Genomic DNA, 20862 nt, shown 5'->3' on the forward strand with positions numbered 1-20862 from the left:
TGCCTAACATGACAAAGTCAAAAAAACGGCGATTGCAGGCGTGAATCCGACGGAGGATGAAATAACGGGTAGGACCATTACAGACTTAATCAAGGGAAATTTCATGATGTTTCAGGCCGAGACCCTTGAAGTTAGTCCTGATGAAGGGTCTCGGCCTGAAACGTCGACTGTACCTCTTCCTAGAGATGCTGCCTGGCCTGCTGCATTCACCAGCAACTTTGATGTGTGTTGCTTGAATTTCCAGCATCTTCAGAATTCCTCTTGTTTGTGCAGCCAAAATCCTGTTGGACATAATTACATATTCAGAGTGGTAACACAAGAGATGCTGGGAATCTTGAGTAATACACACAAAATGCTGGATGAACACAGTATGTCAAGCAGAAAATTTTGTTTACACATTAATTTTCCAGAAGGACCAGGCTTTCTAAATGCAAACGAGTAAATCTGCAGTTGCTGGAAATCCAAGCAACACACACAAAATGCTGGAGGAGCTCAGCAGGACAGGCAGCACCTATGGAGAAGCCCACAGATGATGTTTCGGCTCGAGACTGATGAAGAGTCTTGGCCCGAAACGTTGACTGTTTACTCTTTTCCAAAGACGCTGCCTGGCCTACTGAGTTTCTCCAGCATTTTGTGTGCTGCTTAGCTTACTAAGTGAATAGTCTACCTAATTCTGAATCTATATTCTTTTCTTACAGAGTATATGTTAACTTAACTCCACCGTGGGCAGTCCCAAGCCTGGCTGCAAAAAGGAGGAGGATTGGTCATGGGTCTAGCAACCCCATCCTCTAAAAACCCAGAGCTATAGAAATGCCAACAGAAGCTCAAGAAACCTCAACCTTGATGGAGGAAGAATTTTTGCCCAGAAGATATATGACAAGGTACACATGGGGCAATTTTAAAGACTGGCCCAGGATGGAGTCTTCCACAGCTTTCTGTGGCAACGAATTCTATAGATTCACCACTCTCTAGCTAAAAAAAATTTCTCCGCATCTCCGTTCTAAAATGACACCTCTTCTATTCTGAGCCTGTGTCCTCTGGCCTTAGACTCACTCGCCATAGGAAACATCCTCTCTGTCGAGACCTTGAAATATTCAATAGGTTTCAATGAGGTCTCCCACCCCACCCCGGTTTTTCTGAATTCCATTGTGTAGTGGCCCAGAACCATCAAACGCACCTCATATGATGAGCCTTTCAAGACTGGAATCACTTTCATGAAACTCCTTTGAACCCTCTCCACTGTCAGCACATCTATTCTTAGATGCTGTACTTCACTGGAATTTACTGGGCTTCGATTTAGAGGTAATTTCGAAATGGGAGAGCTCTTATTTGAAACTTATTTTTCGGGACTGCATTCCAATGGATGCAGCCTGTCCCAGTCCAACAATGATGTGGTATATACAGAAACCTTTCAGATGTTTCACAAATGTTCAGCAGATTGATGACCCAATGTTACATTTGTAGAAAAGATTATGAAAAATCTCTGTAATATCATTGACAAAGAATGGCATATAGGCTGTCACATTAAGGCATAATTTTAGAGATAAGAATAGAAGAATCCACTCATTTAGTAGTGAGTTATAATATAATTTTCTATTAAAAGGAATTTTTATGAAATTTAGAATTCAATAATGTTGAAAAATTTAATTATTCTCACTGGAACATTTAGGTTTCAGATGAAATCATTTATTGTGATTAATTCTAATAAGTGTCTGGAGTAACAAATCATCTTTTACCCATATTAAGTATGTTAATTTTAAAAAGATGAGTAGCAGAATGAAATAATCTTTATTTCTAGAGATTTTGCTGTTTAATTTATAAATCCAATAAATTCCTTCTGTAAAGGAATGCATAAATACTTTCCGGAGTTCTGTGAGAGTTACCATCTTCTTCTTCTTCTGAAGGCTGTCACCCCTACTAGGCCACTGACGGATACTCACCAGAATCCTCTACCCTAGGCCAGTCTTCCAAATTTTCCCCAGATGTAACCCATCATATACACAAGAAAGTCTGTGGATGCTGGAAATCCAAAGCAAAACAGAGAACATGCTGGAGGAACTCAACAGGTCAGGCACCATCTATGGAAACGAATAAGCAGTTGACGTTTTTGTGCCGAGATGCTTCTTCAGGACTGGAAAAGAAGAGAGAAGATGCCAGAACAAAAAGGTGAGTGGAGGGGAAGGAGGATTTCTAGAAGGTGATAGGTGAAGCCGGGTGTGTAGAAAAGATAAAGAGCTGGAGAGGAAGGGATCTGATAAAGAGGAGTGTGGGCTACAGGAGAAAGGGACCCAGGAGGAGGTGATAAGCAGGTGTGAAGAGTTAAGAAGCTAGAGTGGGGAATGGAAGAAAAGGGGAGGGGGAAGAGAAAAATGTTTTTACTGGAAGAAGTCGATATTCATGCCATCCAGTTGAATGCTGCCCAAACAAAATCTAAGGTGTTGCTCCTCCACCCTGAGGCCTCATCTTGGGATAAGAGGAGGCCATAGACTGACATGTTGCAACGGGAATGGGAATTGGAATTAAAATGTTTGGCCTCTGGGAAGTTCCACTTTTGATGGGTGGAGCAGAAGTTCTCATCGAAGCGGTTCCCAATTTACGACAGGTGTCCCCAGTGCAGAGGAGGCCACTTTGGGAGCACTGGACACAACAGACAAACCCAGCAGATTCACCAGTGAAGAGCTGCCACACATGGAAGGACTGTTTGGGGACCTGAGAGGAGGTGAAGAAAGAGCTGTATGGGCAGGTATAGCACTTCAATTGCTTCTAGGGATGAGGGATGAGGACTTTGGAGCTTCTGCTGGCATTTCGGAGCTCTGGGTTTATATGGGATTGCTAACCCTCCGTCTAACCCTCCTCCTTTATAAATCAGAAGATGTTTTCTCACTAAAGGAGACCATTCAGTCAATTACTTGAGCTGTTCAGTCAATTATGCCTGTACTATATCGTCAAGAGTACAGCACAAGTAGTTACACAGGCACTATAATTAGACTGGGACAATGCTAAAAACTATAGGATTGAATTGAACAAGAGTGTATCAGTATCATTAAAGAGAATTATAAACAACCTGCCAGACATGTATGGATATTTTGGTTTAGTGGGTGTTGTTGCATTGCAGATTATATGCTTAAGGGATGTTGAGTGTGGAGGTTTCTGCAATCTACCTTCATGGAGTGGAATTTTGTTGTAAGGGTTCTTGTTGTGATAGCAACAACAGGCATATGTGGGGGAAAGCAACGCTGCCTTCCAATGGCTTTTGAACTATCTAAAATTTTCAAGCCACCCTGGGTAGCACACACAAAACACTGGAGGAACTCAGCAGGTCAGGCAGCGTCTATGGAGTCGAATAAATGGTCGGTGTTTTGGGTTGAGATCCTTCATCTCAATTGAAAAGAAAGGGGGAAGAAGCCAGAAGGAGAGGTAGGAGGAGGGAAGGAGTGTAAGCTGGAGGCTGATTGATGAAACCGGGTGGGGAGGGGGAGGTGGGAGAGTGGGGTTGAAGTGAAAAGCTGGGAAGTGATAGGTGGAAAAGGAAAAAGGGCTGAAGACGGAATCTGATAGGAAAGGACAGTGGACATGGAGAAAGAGAAGGAGGAACACCAGAGGGAGGTGATAGGAAGGTGAGTAGAAGAGAAGGGGTAAGGGGAGAGACAATAGGGGATTGGAAAAGAGAGAAGGAATTAATGGAATCAGAGAAATCAATGTTCATGCAATCAGGTTGGAAGCTACCCAGGTGGAACATGAGGCGTTGCTCCTCCAACCTGGGAGTGTCCTCATTGTGGCAGTGGAGGAGGCTCTGGATCAACTTCTCAGTATGGGAATGAGGACTGGAATTAAACTGGTTGGCTGCCGGGTATCCTGCCATTTGCAGACAGACAGAGCAATCCTGGTGCGAATTATTCAATAAGTATCACTTCTCTGACATGCTGATGCTCTTGTTCTATGTTTGTGAAATGTTACCTTACTCCATATAAATTTCCTTACTGCATTCTAGGAATAATCTTTACAGAAGCAGGCATTACGTGGCACATGACTTAACTCTAAAACTTGCTTCCTCTCGTCTCACATTAGACTTGCCAGTTCGTTTAACAGCTACAGGTGCACATGTATTAAAAAAAGAACTGATTTGGGCACGTCTTCTCAAACTATTTACTATTTTTACTTCCAATAGAGCTTATTTCCTGAAAACAAAAATACAAACTCATCCCCTGTGTAACTATTGGTCTCTGCTGCCAAAGTCAAGACTTTTTAACTGGGTTTTAGGTCCAATGATTAATTCTGGGCAGCAAACAATAGTTTTGAAAAGATCGGGGAACACTAGCAGGGTACCCTGGAGAATATTCCAACTGGTTGCATCACCATGTGATATGGAGGGGACAACTGCGCGGAACTAGAAGAAGTTGGAGAGAGTTATAAATTCAGCCAGCTCCATCATGGGCACCAGCATCCCTGCCATCAAGGACATCTTCTAAAGGTGATGCCTCAAAAACGCAGTGTCCATTATCAAGGACCCCAACTGCTCAGGACATACTCTCTTCTCATTGCTCCCACCAGAGGGGATGTACAGGAGCCTGGGACACACACTCAGCATTTTAGGAAAAGCTTCTTCCCTTCTGCCATCAGACTTCGAACGGACAATGAACCTATGAACACTACCTCACAATTCTTTTGCTCTCTCTTTGCACTCGTTCTCCCACAGTCCAAAGATTGGTTGGTTAATTTGTCACTGTAAATTGCCGTGTGATTAGACTTGGATTAAATCGGGAGATTGCTGGACAGCACTGTATTTAAAAAAAAAAATTTTTTAAAACACGAAGATTGGTTATAATCTGGAACTCACAGGTTGTAAGAGTGGTGGAAACCGAGTTAATTGATTCCGTTATGGTTATTATTCTATTATGGATTTTTGAGTATGCCCGCAAGAAAATGAATCTCAGGGTTGAATATGGTGACATATATGTACTTTAATAATAAGTTTACTTTGAACTTACTTTGTGTGTGGGCATGTGGCCAAATAGTTAAGGCATTCAACTAGTGATCTGAAGGTCGTGATTTCGAGCCCCAGCCGAGGCAGCTTGTTGTGTCCTCGAGCAAGGCACTTAATCACACATTGTTCTGCGACGACACTGGTGCCAAGCTGTATGAGTCCTAATGCCCTTCCCTTCCTTTGGACAACATCGGTGTTGTGGAGAGGGGAGACTTGCAGCATGGGCAACTGCCAGTCTTCCATACAACCTTGCCCAGGCCTGTGCCCTGGAGAGTGAAGACTAACGGATGCCTTAAAAACTTTGAACTTTGAACATAAGTGATTCTGCAGATGCTGGAAATCCTGAGAAATACACACACACACACACACAATGCTGAAGGAAGTCAGCAAGCAATCATGGAGAGGAATAAACTATTGATGTTTCAGACCAAGAACCTTCTTCAGACCTTATCACACAAAGTAAGTGGAATGAGATTCTTAACTGGACACTCCCCACCTCAAATTACAGAATGAACTCTCCTGGAGAGGCAAAAAATATCCAGGGCTAATAAGGGAGGAAAAGCATTTTGATTGCAAGTCAGATCAGGTGGACAACTGACTTCTGCAGGAAGCAATATCTGCTCCTGGTAGGAATTAATCCAGCTGCTACTTCCAAGCATGCCAGCATTTCAACACATCTAAAACTGAGCCAGCAACACGTTACAGGAGCTTACTGATCTAAGGGTAAAGATATACCTAACTTCCAAGCTAACTTTATCTTTTTAGAAGTTAAAATTCTTGTCTCTGACCCTCATGATCAGTTCAACTGGTATAATCTTTCACTCATCAGACTTCCCACCATGTTAATAATTTGAAATGCTAAAACGGGAAAGCCAAATATAAAACTGGAGCCAAGTCACCATTCGCAGGAGAGACATACCATATTCTTATCCCCTTAGCTAATCCTCCTCTCAGAAAAATAGATACAAAGCCCTTAAAGGAGACAGAACACCTGAATGCAATCAACATTAATTAATATAAATCACATTAAGACAATTAACATTTGAGTCTCTTACCATTCTGCAAACATAAAGCAACAACTTCATCTCAATATTGATGATCCCAGCGTAAAAGTTTGACTGTACTCTTTGAACGATAGAGTTGTTCTGGCGCAGAAGGAGGTCAATTAGCTGAAAGAGTCTGCGTTGGCCCCTGGTGTGGCAACCCCATCAGTTCTCTCGCATGCTTGTTTACCCTCTTGTACCTATCTGATCCCTGGTTGAAAAACTGCTTTTGTTTTCCCACCTACCTAACACAGCAGTGAGTACTGAATTGCTTTGAATTTATAGATCATGTATAAAAATATTCTAGACAATAAAGATCCTAGGCTGTAGATTCAGTAGGATTAAACCTACTATCGATTATAAATTAATGGAAGCTTGCAATGGAAATAATCAGAGTTCGATGTCACACTGCACCTCAAAGAGACATACACCCTGCCACAAAATGTAGGTAAGTTTAAAATTCATAATTCCCACTTACAGTGATCTTTTTAATCACCAACTTCTGGGAAATTTACAACATTCTTTGAGTGGAGACACCATTGTTTGAGGAAAACAGAACATATTTACTGCAAACTGTTGATATTGATACCAAATGGCAACCAATCATCAGGCAGAATTCCAGTCTTCATCGAGGGATCAGAAGTGGAAAGGGTTTCAAGTTCTTGGGTGTCAGCATCTCTGAGGATCTATTCAATTACAAAGAAGGCACGGTTCTGGCTATATTTTATTAGGAGTTTGAGGAGAATAGGTATGTCACCGAGGACACTCGCAAATCTCTACAGATGTACTGTGGAGAGCTTTTTAACTGGTTCCATCACCGTATGGCATGGAGAGGCCACTGCGCAGGATCGAAATATGCTGCAGAAAGTTGTAAGCTCAGCCAGTGACATCACGGGCAGTAGCCTCTGCAGTCTCCAGGACACCTTCAAAAGCTGATGCTTCAAAAAAGGTGGTATCCATCATTAAGGACCACCATCACCCAGGACATGCCCTCTTCTCATTGCTATCATTAGGGAGAAGGTACAGAAGCCTGAAGACACTCATTCAATGCTTCAGGAACAGCTTCTTCCCCCTCTGCCATCAGATTTCTGAATAGACAATGAACCCATGAAAACTACCTATTTTCCCCCTCTTTTTACAATGCTTATTTAATTTAATTTTTTATATATACACTTTACTTCATTTTGTAATCACAGTGTTTATTATTATGTTCGGCACAGCATTGTGGCCCGAAGAGCCTGTATTGGGCTGTGGTTTTTCTATGTTCTATGTGTTGCTGACACAAAACAACAAATTTTGACATATGCCAGTAATATTAAACATGATTCTGATTCTGAAATGGTTGTTCAGCATTGCAATATGATATAGATAGAGAAATTTCTGATAGGTCAGATTTTACTGGCCTGATTGCTAATTAACTACTGATAACTACTAATTGTCATTAATAAACCCATAATGCGGTGAAACAGCTTACACGGTCAAAGTGACGTCATATTAAATAGCAAAATATTAACAGCTTTAGTGTTATGAATGTAACAGTTTTTCTATTTTTTTTCTAAATTAATCATTCAGAATCTGGGTATTGTTGCAAGCCCAGCATTTATTGCTCGTTTGCAATCATGCTGACAAGGTGGTGAAGAGACATTAGTGGACCATTGATCCAGTTAAAGTATTCCAAGACTGGTATATTGCTGTGGTACTTAATGAGCTAGACTTGATCTACACAGCCAGTTTACTGAAGCCACTTGTTATATAACTGACTCTGGGTGAAAAATATTCAGATGATTAAAGATGGAGCTCTTACAAATTAGACATGTTGATACAATTCTTTTAAACCTAATTGAAATGTTTTGCAGTATGCATTATCAATGGAATTTATGAATGCCAATGCTGAAGTAACTGTACTGATTTTCCAAAACTTCTTGATTATCGTTACATTACTTATGCAAAGTATGGTATTTGTTCTTTCCATTGCTCTAATTATCTCATGGAATTTTTTTCATCCAGAAGGTTGTGAATATGTGGAACCAGTTTCCACAGAGGGCTATGGAGGCCAAGTCATGAGTGTATTTAAAGTAGAGGTTGATAGGTTCGTGGTTGGCAAGGAAGAATCAAAGGCGATGACGAATCAGCACATGGGGGGGTGCAGAGATTGAGAATCTGGCTGAATCATGACGCTCAGCAACCTCTAACTCAATGTCAGCAAAACCAAAGTGCAGATTATTGTCTACAGGAGGAGGAAAATGGGGGCCCATGAGCCAATCTTCATCAGGGTCTTCGAGGTGGAACAAATCAGCAACTTTATATTCCTCGGCATTATCATTCGGTGAATCTGTCCTGGGGTACAAAGAAGGCACGGAAGCTCCCTCACTTTCTTCGAAGTTTATGTAGATTTGGCATGTCATCTGAAATGTTGACAAACTTCTATAGATGTGTGGTGTAGATTATTGCGACTGCTTGCATCACAGTCTGGTATGGGAACACCAGTCTCCTTGAGTGACAAAAAAAAACAGCCCAGTCCATCACACGTAAAGCCCTAGTCCCCATTGAGCAGATTTACACAGAGTGCTGTCACAGGAAAGCAGCATCCGTCATCAAGGACTCCCATTATCCAGGCCATGCTCTCTTCTCACTGATGCCATCAGGAAGAAAATACAGGAGCCTCAAGGCCCACGAGCAGTTATTACCCCTCAACCATCAGGCTCTTGAACCAGAGGGGATAACTTGAATCACCTCAGTACTCAACTGATTCCACAACCTATGAACTCACTTTTAAGGACTCTACAACTCGTGTTCTCAATATTGATTGCTTATTTATTATCATTCTTTTCTTTTCTTTTCATGTTTTCGCAGTCCCTTGTACATTAGTTATTTGTCTGTCTCAGTCACGTATAGTTTTTCATTGATCCTAGTGAGTTTTTTTTCTATTTATTACGAATTCCCACATATTTTCTGGGTAGAATATGGAGACACATATGTACATTGATAATGCATTTATTTTGAAAGTTGAACTTTAAACTTAAGTGAACAGGAAGAAGACAAGAGAATGGGATTGAAGAAAATCAGCTGTGATTGAATGGTGAGTAGACTCAATGGGCCAAATGGGCTAATTCTGTACCTATATGTTATGACCTTGTGACCATTGCAAGTTGATGGTATTTGCTTAAGATGCAAGCATGCCGGTGAGATGGTGGTTGACCTGTTCCACCATCTGCACTCTTCGCGCTTATACTCACCTGTGTTTTGTTAGGTCGTGACATCCTATAGCCACCAGGCCTCAGACAGAAGATACTTCAACTACTTGACAGTCTATGACAGAAGGCAAAGGTGGAAGTGACATCCGTCTGTTACAAAAGGATTACAACCGCTCTTAAGTGTCTCTATCTTATCCCCAGGGCTGTGTGCTCAGTCCACTGCTGTTCACTCTGCTGACCTATGACTGTGCAGCAACACACAGCTCGAATCACATCAAGTTTGCCAATGACACGACCGTGGTGGGTCTCATCAGCAAGAACGACGAGTCAGCATACAGGGAGGAGTTGCAACAGCTAACAGACTAGTGCAGAGCCAACAACCTGTCTCTGAATGTGAACAAAACAAAAGAGATGGTTGTTGACTTCAGGTGGACACGGAGCGACCGCTCTCTGCCGAACATTGACAGCTCCTTCATTGAAATCGTTAAGAGCACCAAATTTCTTGGTGTTCACCTGGCGGAGAATCTCACCTGGTCCCTCAATGGCAGCTCCATAGCAAAGAAAGCCCAGCAGCGTCTCTACTTTCTGCAAAGGCTGAGAAAAGTCCATCTCCCACTCCCCATCCTCACCACATTCTACAGAGGTTGTATTGAGAGCATCCTGAGCAACTGCATCACTGCCTGGTTCAGAAATTGCACCATCTCGGATCACAAGACCCTGCAGCGGATAGTGAGGTCAGCTGAGAAGATCATCGGGGTCTCTCTTCCCGCTATTACAGACATTTACACCACACGCTGCACCTGCAAAGCTAACAGTATTGTGAAGGAGCCCACGCACCCCTCATACAAACTCTTCTCCCTCCTGCCATCTGGCAAAAGGTACCGAAGCATTCGGGCTCTTACGACCAGACTGTGTAACAGTTTCTTCCCCCAAGCCATCAGACTCCTCAATACTCAAGAGTCTAGACTGACATCTACATCATTTATGATTATATTGTAATTTGTCCTCTACTGTGCCTATTGTCTTGTTTATTAATTATTGTACTACCCTGCACTGTTTTATGCACTTTATGTAGTCCTGTGCAGGTCTGTAGTCTAGTGCAATTTTTAGTCTAGTGTAGCCTTGTGTTGTCTCACATAGTCTAGTGTAGTTTCGTGTTGTTTCATGTAGCACCAGGTTCCTGGAGGAACGTTGTTTCGTTTTTACTGTGTACTGTACCAGCAGCTTATGGTCGAAATGACAATAAACTTGACTTGAGATATGAGAAGACTGCTAAAATTGAGAATTAAAGTACATTAGATATTTACAAGTACAATGATTTGGATTGCACGTGATCTGACCTATCACCTAGATTTGGCCCTCACACCAACTCCCTGCCTGGACATCAGAAACAGAAATACTATTGTACCTGCACTGTGTCAGCATCTGAGCCTGCCAATGAGTTGGGGGATTTCTGTTAGAAAGCATATTTATTTAAAAAGCAATGTGTCTGTGGTTTTGCAAACAGAGAAAGCTTAAAACATCTCCAGAAACTGAACAAAGCCAGACTGCAGCAACTTCTCTCAATAATGGCAGGATCATTTTACGTGCATGATGCAGGGTGTGAAAGATAGATGTCTGATATAAAACATGTGCATAAAATTCACCCCCATTCAGCAATGGAAGTGACTGATTGCGGCATCAGGTAATCATCCAGCTGGTATTCATGGTGTCGATGATACACACACAAACTCAGGGTTTTCCAGCTGTAACGAGAGAGCTATGGACAGCGGTGAGCCCAAATGCAAAGTAAGGTCTAGAATTAACTCCTACTCAAAATAAACAAGATAGCACAAATGAACTCCACAGGCAAGATCACAAACAGTAGTGGAGCACCTACAATTGAGCACTGAGTGTCTGTCTGTATCTTGTTTTACGGCAGTTGGCATCAGGCTTAATGGTGCATTACCGCCACCCTCTGCTCCAGAATGTGCACTAGACATACATTCTAAATCCCTTCACACACACACACACCTACACTTCACCCTCCCATCTTTGACCATCCTAGTATCCTATTCCTGTTTATTCATCATATTCTATAAAACACCCCTGTACCCCTTAAAAACGCTAAAAATACCCGGACTTGTGCTCTCTCACCCATGCCCAGCAACCCTTTTAATGTGAATTCCTGCATCCCCAACTCCCTTAATTTATTTCTCATCATCTCTCTCTGTATCCCATACTTCCTGCAACTCAGAACTACATGTTCTGCTGACTCCTCTTCCTGACATTCCTCACACAATCCTGTCTGGTGTTCCCCTATCATTTTCAATGTTTTGTTTAATGCACAGTGCCCCAGCCTTAACCTAGTCCACACAATTTCCTCTCTTCTGTTTCCATTACCTACCCTAGTAACTGCAATACTCTTTTGTATTTGATATAAACACCTCCCTTTCCCCTCCCTGTCCCATCTTTCTTGCCACATTCGGTTGACTTTTTCCCAGATTACACACTTAACCTCTGCTTTACTGATACTAATGTGCATTTCCACATTTTCTTTCTTTAACGCCCTCTTTGCCAACTCATCCACCCTCTCATTCCCCTTCACCCCTACATGTGCTGGAACCCATAGAAATTTTACCTGATCTCCCTGATTTGCAATTCTTGTAACTAACTGAAGGACTTCATAAAGTACATCTTGCCAACTGTTTGTGTGAAAAGTGAGCACTGAGCGCGCAGCACAAGGCATTTAAATACAGAGTGTCCATGGAGGAATGTGGTAGGCAATAAAGAGTCTTAAAGGGACAGCAGCAGCTATCCATACTCTGGGGGAATGGAGTGCCGAAACTTGGATGCTTGCTGCTGCTCGGTTGAGACCATGGTATCAATGTGCAGAAGTTGGAGATTCAACTCTGAATAACTTTTCAGCTCAATTCATTTCAGCTCCTTTCAGAAGGACAGACTTACTTGAAAGAAACCTTCCCATGGTGACTTCTAACAAGAAGTTTATTATCAGGTTCAGTGGAAAGTTTGCAGCAGATTCAGAGGTGCACAGAATCATATCAGTGGCATTCACAAGAAAAAACATAAATTATACACAATTTTGACAAGAAAGATAAAAAAAACAAATTTCATTTTAGTGCCAAGTGGTCACAGCATTACTATAATGAAGTAGTGGTTAAGGTTTTGCTGACTGGTTCAAGAGCAGAATGGTGAAAGCTGTTCTTGAACTTGGTCAACAATTCACATCAGAAACAATTCCACAGAACCTGCTTGAATTAGTCAGTGGTTTCCAGAGTTTATTCCTGGAACTTAAGTTCTGATGTAAATAAAGCCTTTGTTGCAGTTTATTTGAAATTTTCAATGTTTATTCAGGACTGTTTGAGAAAAATCAGCTTCATCCCACTTCTTATGTTGACCTTTTCCTGTGAGAAACAGCAGACTGGCTTGGAAAAATGATTCATATGTAGTAATTAGCCAGAAGTTAAATTCCAACACTTCTTGAGTCTGGCCTACATTTGGAAGCTTATATTAACATTACAAATAAAATTGACAACATTAAATGAGTCACATTCCTAATCCTGTTTCACAGTTTCAATCTCAGAGACACATTGGGTGTCACTCTTTGACTGTATAAGTGATTTATTTGAGAAGCAAGTCTCAAAAAATGCCTAAGATTCTTTATAAACTACTGAAGTTTTTCCTTTCAGGCTCTGAATAATTTAGCTCCTCAGTATATTTTACTTTATTATTTATAGAGAATATGGAAAAGGCCCATCCAGCCCTTCAAGTTGTGCTGCCCGGCAACCCCCGATTTAACCCTAGTCTAATCACAGGACAATTTATAATGACCAAATTAACCTACCAACCAGTATGTCTTTGGACTGTGGGAGGAACCCGAGCTCCCAGAGGAAACCTCCTGGTGACAGTGAGAACATACAAACTCCTTACAGACAGCGACAGGAATTGAACCTGGGTTGCTGGTGCTGTAAAGTGTTTTGCTAACCACTACGCTACCATGATGCCCCACACCTCATCGTTTACATCACTAATCCTAATGTCAGACCTACGAAGACTAGTTTGCTTCATGCTCCTAGAGTCAAGCATATAAGAAGTGGTGTGGCCTTTTGCTCTTCTGCGCCAAAAATCTGGAATACTCTGCTGACTAAAATACGCCAGGTTAGCACTGTAGAATGTTTCAAAATAAGACTAAAAATCTACTTTTTAAATTTGGCCTTAATATAACATTTGGCTTTACTTACCATAAGACCATAAGTAGACCATAAGATATAGGAGCAGAATTAGGCCATTTGGCCCATCATGTCTGCTCCACCATTTCATCATGACTGATTCAATTTCTCTCTCAGCCCCAGTCTTCTGCTTTCTCCCTGTATCCCCTTATACCCTGACCAATCAGGAATCTATCAACCTTTGCCTTAAAGGTTCCCCAGCAGCCTGTGGCGAAGAATTTCACAGATTTTCCACTCTCTGATTAAAGAAGTTCTTTCTCATCTCCATTCTAAATGGACACCTCTCTATTCTGAGAGACTCTCCCTCCATAGGACGCATCTTCTCCAAATGCACTCTATCAAGGCCTTTCACCATTTGTTAGGTTTCACTGAGGTCACCCCTCATTCTTCTAAATTCCAGTGAATACAGGCCCAGAGCCATCAAATGCTCTTCATATGACAAGCCATTCAATCCTAGAATCATTTTCATGAATCTCCTTTGAACCCTCTCCAGTTTCAGCACGTCCTTTCTAAGATTAGTGGCCCAAACCTGCTCACAATACTCCAAATGAAGCCTCACCAGTGCTTTATAAAGTCTCAACATTACATCCTTGCTTTTATATTTTAGTCCTTTGTCTGGTATCGGGGTGCGGGGGCTACTGCACAGGACCGAAAGAAGTCGCAGAGGGTCATAAATTTAGTCGGTTCTATCTTGGGTACTAGCCCACAAAGTACCCAGGACATCTTCAAGGAGCAGTGTCTCAGAAAGGTAGCATCCATTATTAAGAACCTCCAGCACACAGGGCATGCCCTTTTCTCACTGTTACCCCCAAGTAGGAGGTACAGAAGTCTGAAGGCACACACTCAGCGATTCAGGAACAGCTTCTTCCCCTCTGCCATCCGATTCCTGAATAGACATTGAACCTGTGAACACTTTTTACTATATATTATTTCTGCTTTTGCATGATTTTTAATCTATTCAACATACGTATACTGTAATTTATTTATTTTACACTTCTATATTGCATTGAACTGCTGCTGCTAAGTTAACAAATTTCACGACACATGACGGTGATAATAACCCTGATTCTGATTCTGATTCTTGAAATGAATGCTTTCCTCACCACAGACTCAACCTGCAAATTAACCTTCAGGGGCTCCTACACAAAGGCTCCCAAGTCCCTTTGTGCCTCAGTTTTTTTGTACTTTCTCTCCATTTTGAAAATAGCCAACACTTCCATTTCTTCTACCAAAGTGCATGACCATACATGATCCAGCACTATATTCCATCTGCCATTTTTTTGCCCATTATCCTAATTGTTTAAGTCCCTCTGTAGCCTCCCTACTTCTTCAAAATAACCTATTGCTCTAGCTATCTTTATATTGACTGCAAACTTTGAAACAAAGCCATCAATTCCATCATCTAAATTGTTGACATATAACGTAAAAGGAATCTCCTGTGGAGCACCGCTAGTCATCGGCAGCCAGCCACAAAAGGCTTCCTTTATTCCCACTCTTTGCCTCCTGCCAATCAGCCACTGCTTTATCCATGCTAGAATCTTTCCTATAATACCATGGACTAGTAGTTTGTTAAGCAGCTTCATGTGTGGCATCTTGTCAAAGGCCTTTTGAAAATTCAAGCACACAACATCAAGAGGTTCTCCTTTATCTATCCAGCTGGTTGTTTCTTCAAAGAATTCCAACAGACTTGTCAGGCAAGATTTTCCCCATGAGTAAGCTATGCTGACTATGGCCTATTTTATCTTGTGCTTCCAATTACCCTGAGACCTCATCCTTGATAAGCAACTCCAACATCTTCCCAACCACTGAGGTCAGACTAACTGGCCTATAGTTTCCTTTCTTCTGCCTCTCTCCCTTCTTGAAGAGTGGAGTGACAAATGCAATTTTCAAGTCTTTTGGGACTGTTCCAGAGTCCAGTGATTCTTGAAAGATCATTACTAATGCCCCCACTATCTCTTCAGCCACCTCCTTCAGAGCTCTGGGGTGTGCAGCATCTGGTCCTGCTTCAGACCCTTCAGTTTCCCAATAACTTTCTGTCTAGTTATGGTAACTTCACACACTTCATGCCCCCTGACACCTGGAACTTCCACCACACTGTTAGTGTCATCCACAGTGAAGACTGATGCAAAATACGTGCTTAGTTTGTCCATCATTTCATTTTTCCCCATTACTAACTATCCAGCATCGTTTTCCGGTGGTCTGATATTCACTCTTGCCTCTCTTTTACACTTTATGTACCTAAAGAAACTTCTGGTGTCCTTTTTAATATTATTGGCTAGCTTACTTTTGTATTCCATCTTTACCTTTTTTATGACTTTTTTAGTTGCCTTCTGCTGGTTTTTAAAAGCTTCCCAATCTAACTTCCCACTAATTTTTGCTCTATTATATGCCCTCTCTCTGGCTTTTATGTTGGCTTTGACTTATCTTGTTAGCCATGGTTGTGTCATGTTTCTCTTAGAATACGTCTTCCTCTTTGGGATGTATATATCCCGTGCCTTCTGAATTGCTTCTAGAAATTCCAGCCATTGTCACCCTGCTGTTATCCCTGCCAGTGTTCTTTTCCAATTAATTCTGGCCAACTACTCTCTCATGCCTCTGTAATTCCCTTTACTCTGCTGTAATACTGATACCTCTGACTTCAGCTTCTTCTCAAATTTCAGGGTGAATCTGATCATGTTCTGATACTTTCCCCTAAAGGATTCTTTACCTTAAGCTCTCTAATCAATTCTGGTTCATTGCACAACACCCAGTCCAGAACAGCTGATCCCCTACTGGGCTCAACCATAAACTACTCTGAAAATCCATCTCATAGGCACTCTAGAAATTCCCCCACCTGTAATCCAGCACCAACCTGATTTTCCCAATCCTCCTGCATATTGAAGTCCCCCATGACTATTGTAACATTGTCTCTTTGGCATGTACTTTCTACCTCCCATTGTAATTTGTAGACCACATCCTCACTACTGTCTGGGGGCCTGAATACAATTCCCGTAAGGGTCTTTTTACCCTGCAGTTCCTTGACTCTAACTACAATGATTCAGCACTTTCTGACTCTATGTCACCTCTTTCTAATGATTTGATTTAATTCTTTACGAACAGAGCAATGCCAGACCCTTTGCTTTCCTGCCTATCCTTTCAATACAATGTGTATCCTTAGACATTAAGTTCACAGCTATAATCTTTCAGCCATGGTTCAGTGATGGCTACAACATCATACCTGCCAATCTGCAACTGTGCTGCAAGTTCATCTACCTTTTTCCATGTACTGCGCACATTCAGATACAACACCTTCAGTCCTGTATTCACCCATTTCGATTTTGTCACACCATGCTCAAACTTTTGATTCCTAACTTTGTCTAAAGACTTACTAGCATCTGCCTCCACAACCTCTCCATTAACTGTTCTGGCTTTCCGGTTCCCATCCCCCTGGAACTCTAGTTTAAACCCTACCGTGCAGCATTAACAAACCATCCCACTAGGGTATTAGTCCCCTTCCAGTTCAGATGCAAACCATCCCTTCTGTATAGGTCCCACCTTCCCTGAAAGAGGACCCAATGATCCACAAATCTTATGCCATCCTTCCTGCACCAACGCCTTAGCCACGCATTAAACTGTATAACCTTCCTAGTTCTAGCCTCTCTAACATGTGGCACGGCTAGCAATCCTGAGAGCACAACCCTGGAGGTCCTGCCCTTTAACTTAGCACCTAACTCCCTGAACTCCCGATGCAGAACCTTGTCAGTCATCCTATCGATGTCATTGGTACCTATATGGACCACGACTTCCAGCTGTTTACCCTTACACTTAAAATTGCTGAGCACTCGATTCAAGATATCCCAGACCCTGGCACCTGGGAGGCAACATACCATTCGGGAATCTTGTTCTTGCCCACAGATCCTGCTGTCTTTTCCCCTGACTAACAAATCCTCTATCACTCCTATCACGCCTCCTCTTCCCCCTTCCCTTCCCTTCTGAGCCACAAAGGCAGACTTAGTGCCAGCGACCCGACCACTGTGACTTTCCTCTGTTACGACATCGCCCCTGACAGTATGCAGAGTGATACACCTGTGTTGAGGGGGATGGCCATAGGGTACTCTGCACTGGCTCCTGAACCCCTTTCCTCTTCCTGACTTTCACCCAGTTTCCTGTGTCCTGCACCATGAGTGTAACTACTTCTCTATATGTCTTATCTATCACCCCTTCAGCCTCCCGAATGATTCGGCATTCATCCAGTTCCAGTTCCAACTCCTTAATGTGTTTTAACAGAAGCTGCACTGGATGAATTTCTTGCAGTTGTAGTTGTCAGGGACACTGGAGGTCTCCATGCCTTCCCACAAGCGGAACACTGCACTATGCTGCCTAACATCTCTACTGTCCTACCTGAGCAGATATCAAGCAGAGAAGGAAAAAAAACTTAAGCTTTTCTTTCCTTTGTTTTCCGAGTGAAGCCTCTCTTCACTGAAGCCTCGAAAAGCTAAAACCTCAAGATCACTACGATTTTTAATATTTTAATGACTATATTCATTTATCTTTACAATCTATGTACAGCACTTTGAGCCTGAATCTTAATGTATGAAAGGAGCTGTATAAATATAGTTATTATTAATATTATTATTATCATCAGTAGATAGAGTGCAGCTGAATATTTCTATTTGGAGCTTGCAACTAATTCCTTGGGATAAAAATATCAACCCAGATGAATTACATCTTGCTCACTTCCATGACTTCCTAGTTTTGATTTATTTATTTAACAGATAAGATGTTTGGAAACGCCTTGACACAACTCCAAGAAAATGCAGACTCACAACTGGAAATTTTAAAATTATTTTTGTATATATTTGTATGGTCTTACACTAGCTGGAAAATTTGACACCTTACAGGATTTTCCAAACTTTTTTTTCCAGATTAAAATTCCCTGAAATGATATGTATAGTATTTCAACACCTGGAATTTACCTCCTACGTGACATTCAACTTCACTGATGTAAACACTGATAGCTTTTATTCCCTCACTGTGCTTTTAAATGGCTAATGCTCAGATTGAATTCTATTTTATCACTTAACTGTAATATTCCACGTGCACCTTAGCTACATTACCCGTCGAGGTTCAGGTCACTAACATCTGCCCTTTCACCTCCTCTCTCACCACCATTCATGGCCCCAAGCAGTTGTTCCAGTTTGAGGCAATACTTCACCCGTGAGTCTGTTGGTGATTATCTACCGTATCTGGAGCTCACGATGCAGCTCCCAATACATTGGTGACACCTGACGTAGATTGGCGCACTTCTTCTTTGAATATTTTCACTCCGGCCGCCAAGACAGGCATGATTTCCCCGTGACCACCCATTTTAATTCTACTTACCATTCCTATTCTAATAGGCCGGTCCACGGCCTCCTCTTCTGCCACAATAAGGCCACTCTAATGGTTGGAGGAGCAACACTTCATATTCCATCTAAATAGCCTTCAGCCTGATGGCATGAACATCAATTTCTCTAACTTCCAGTAATTCTCCAACCTTCCCCTTCTAAATTTTTCCATTCTCCATTCAGCCACTCATCTTACCCCTTCTCTTCTTCTCACCTGCCCACCACTTCCCCCTGGTGCCCCTCCTCATTCCCTTTCTTCCATAATTCACTCTCCTCTCCTATCAGATTCCTTCTTCAGCCATTTACCTCTTCCAATATTGCCTTCTAACTTCTCATGTCACCCCCCCCACCTCCCCAACTTACCTGACTTCACCTATCACTTAATACTTTTCCTCCTCCCACATTATTTTATTCTGGGTCTTCTCCCTTCCTTTCCAGCCCTGAGGATGAGTCTTGGCTTGAAACGTTGACTGTTTGTTCCTCTCCATCGATTCTGCCTGACTTGCTAAGGTCCTTCTGTATTTTGTGTGTGTTGGTCTCACTTTTAGCCTCCCGGCCTCAGGATGATTAAAGAATGTCCACGCCACAGCTCACAGTTTGTAGCTCAGTGTTGAATAAACAGACCATACATCTTTTCTGCAGGGAATTTTAAATTTACTTCCACTTCAGAGACAGGAACAGGCAGGGAGGGTGGAAGAACTTGTTAGAATTGCAGATATCCATAAGCTGTACACATGTGGCTTTATTCTTCCTAAATCCTCCTTGGAAATCTCCAGATATCTGGGTCCCTGTGCTCCCCTTCAATGGAGAGCAGCCTTCTATAGCTACATCCCTTCACTAGTCAGTCCAAATATATCTATAGGGCTATCATGGTGTATGGGGAAAGCATGAAAGTGTCACAAAGTTGTAGAATGGAGAGGCAAGCCTTTTGTGCCAATGTGTCCACCCTGATATGCTGGGACAAAAGGCCTGCTTCTATGCTTTATAACCTTTTGACCCATTGATGCCCTCTCTCCCCCACACTCCATGACAGCCTTATAGACGCCTTTGAACTGGCTGGAGAAGCGATGCACACAAAATGCTGGAGGAACTCAGCAGGCCAGGCAGCAACTATGGAAAAGAGTAAACAGTAAACGTTTCAGGCTGAGGTCCTTTATCAGAATATAAGTACTATATTAGAATATAAAAGCAAGGAGGTAATGTTGAGACGTTATAAAGCACTGGTGAGGCCCCACTTGCAGTATCGTGAGCAGTTTTGGGCCCCCTATCTTCAAAAAGATGTGCTGAAACTGAAGAGGTTCAAAGGAAGTTCACGAAAATGATGCCAGGATTGAATGGCTTGTTATATGAAGAGTGTTTGATGGCTCTGGGCCGGTATTCACTAGAATTCACTGAAACCTATTGAATGGTGAAAGGCCTTGATAGAGTGGATGTGGAGAAGATGTTTCCTACGGTCGGAGTGTCTAAGACCAGAAGACACATCCTCAGAATAGAACGGAGATGAGGAGGAATTTCTTTAGCCAGAGAGTGATGAACCTGTGGAATTCTTTGTCACTGGCAGCTGTGGAGGCCAAGTCTTCCTCTGACAATTCACTTCAGATGCCAACTATTCTTGGCACAAGAGGTGGAGGCATAAACAATAAAGTTTAAGAGGCAGGTTGATAGGTACTTATGTAAGCAAGACCCAAAGGGATATGGAATTAATACAGGAAGAGGTGCTAGCTTGGAAAGTACTTTCATGAACTCTTCATCTCATGTTCTCAATATATATTGCTTATTTATTTATTATTATTATAATTTCTTTCTTTTTGTCTTAACGCACGTTGTTGGCCTTTGTACACTGGTTGAATGCTGAGGTTGGTGTGGTCTTTCATTGATTCTATTATGGTTATAATTCTATTTTGGATTTATCAAGTATGCCTGCAAGAAAGTGAATCTCAGGGCTGTATATGGTGACATAAATGTAGTTTGATAATAAAATTACTTTGAACTTTGAACTTTTAATTTATGCCTTGCTTTCACTTACCAAAAGTTTCCACTTGCCTC

At 42.0% G+C, this 20862-nt stretch overlaps 1 long non-coding RNA gene across 1 annotated transcript in view; it reads left to right on the top strand.

Moving 5' to 3' along the window:
• Positions 1–737: 737 nt before the first annotated feature.
• LOC134337348 (uncharacterized) overlaps positions 738–20862 on the top strand; it is a 35517-nt gene continuing 15392 nt past the window's right edge. The window contains exons 1-2 of the long non-coding RNA XR_010015972.1: positions 738–881; positions 1905–2166. This is a non-coding gene — a long non-coding RNA (uncharacterized LOC134337348). The remainder of the gene's footprint in view (positions 882–1904; positions 2167–20862) is intronic.

The sequence above is a fragment of the Mobula hypostoma genome, chromosome 24 (assembly GCF_963921235.1).
Source record: "Mobula hypostoma chromosome 24, sMobHyp1.1, whole genome shotgun sequence".
In the NCBI taxonomy this organism is placed as follows: Eukaryota; Metazoa; Chordata; class Chondrichthyes; order Myliobatiformes; family Myliobatidae; genus Mobula; species Mobula hypostoma.